Source organism: Chrysochloris asiatica, unplaced genomic scaffold (assembly GCF_000296735.1).
Source record: "Chrysochloris asiatica unplaced genomic scaffold, ChrAsi1.0 scaffold00016, whole genome shotgun sequence".
Taxonomy (NCBI): Eukaryota; Metazoa; Chordata; class Mammalia; order Afrosoricida; family Chrysochloridae; genus Chrysochloris; species Chrysochloris asiatica.
The window spans coordinates 18,885,814-18,887,821 of record NW_006408534.1 but is presented as its reverse complement, the minus strand read 5'-3'; positions in this window follow the sequence as shown (position 1 = coordinate 18,887,821).

The window sequence follows — 2,008 nt, the reverse complement described above, 5'->3', positions numbered from 1 at the left end:
AATTGTGTTCCCCAAAATATGTATTGTAAATTTGAACCCATATCTATACCTGTGGTAAGGACCTCTGTTGAAGGAATGGTTAAGAGCTCAACGGCTAAGCCAGAAGCTGCTGTGCAGAAGAAAGACAGCAGTAGACCACCTTAAAGATTATAGCCTTGAAAACCCGATGGGGCAATTCTATTCTGTCCTATAGGGTTTCTCTGAGTCTGAATCAAATTTAAATCCACACATATTCCTGTGGTTATAGTTCCATTTGAGGACCCTTTGGTGGTACTGTGGGTAGACATTGGTCTGCTAACCTCAAGATGAGGTTGTCTGCTCTCTTAAAGATTTACAGTCTCAGAAATCCTGTATAGGGTCTCTGAGTCAGAATGGACTCAATGGCAGTTGAGTTTACTTTTGTTTTGTTTTTGTATTTTGCATAATCTTATTTATATGATTCCTAGTGTGGTGTTGTAGGATATGCATTGGACTGATTAAGCAAGCAAGCAGCAAGCTCTTCCTCCAGAAGGGACAGAAAGAGAGTTTTTCACTAGAGCCAGCGCCCTGAGTTAGGACTTTCAGCATCGTAAACTGAAGAGAAAATGCGTTTCTGTCTGGTAAAGCAGTCCCCTGTGTAATTTCTGATAAAGCAGCACTAGATAACTAAGACAAATCCCTACCCCACATCTAGATAGACTTGATATTTTCCTGCTCTCACTCTCACCCTTGTTAGTCATAAAGTTTTATTTTTGTTGTTGTTAAGTGCCATGGAGCTGGTTCCGACTCATAGCGACCCTATGTAGGATTTCTGAGGAGTAGCTGCCTAAAATCTAAAACGCATGGTTTGTGAACGTCTGCTGTCTAACTAGCCAAAGTTTTGTTATGTTTTACTGTCGGTTCCTGATATTTCAGTATTTAAGCACTGCTTGTCCTCTGATGGGTAAAGCATTGTGTTGATTGCTTCTCAACCCTGTGTTCCCAAGTTTTTGAAAACTGTTTTCTCCCATAATAAATCTCTTTGCTTTTAATTTCAGAGACTGAATTTTTCAGTTCCCTAGCAGGAGCACTGTCTTCCCTCTAGCTCATCCCTTTCTAACAAAGATGACATTTCTAAAATCGGTTCATATACAAATCAACTGGGATTTTGGCCAAATAAGTGCATACATGCAAGTGCATATAAACCACATTGCCTCTGTAGCTTATGATCACAGCTTCTATCCACTGTATAACACTGTACTGTGAACCACAAGGTCAGAAGTTCAAACCCACCAGCTGCTCCTCGGAAATCCTATACAGGGTTGCTATGAGTCAGAACTAACTCAATGGCTCTGAACAACAACATACTAGGAGCCATAGTGGCCTTGTAGGATAAACACTAGACTGCCAACTACATTCAAACTTGCTCTGCAGGAGAAAGATGAGGCTTTTTGTTCCCCTAAGAATTTACAGCCTCAAAAACTCTACATGGGGTTGCTCTGAGTTGGAATCAATTCGATGACAGTGAGTTTTGAGTACACGCGGGATTGGAGCACCTAGGCAATGTAAATAGTTAGCATGCTTGGCTGTTAACCCAAAAATAGGAAATTCAAGTCCACCCAGAGATACCTTGGAAAAAAGACCTGGCAATCTGTTTCTGAAAAATTGAGCATTAATTAAGTCAGCACGACTCTGTGTGTCTGAGTCACTGACAGCAACTGATATACTAAGGCTCACTGACACCCTCTTAGATCACCAGTCAACACCCCAGTCTATGATGCCACCCCGTGCACCATGAGCCTGGCACCACTCAGAGTAGCTACAAGGAAACCAACTTCACTTCCTTGGCCCCCTTCTCTTTGACTAACCCAGGATGAAAACAACCAATGAAGTGTCCAGTGTGCTCCAAATGCAGAGTAAAACAAGGGTGGAGAAGGAATGTTTTGGAACAGATACAGAACCAGGTACAGATGATACAGTGATAAAGCATTTGCTTCCCCATGTATATGTATGTGTGTGTGTGTGTGTGTGTGTGTGTGTGTGTGTATAT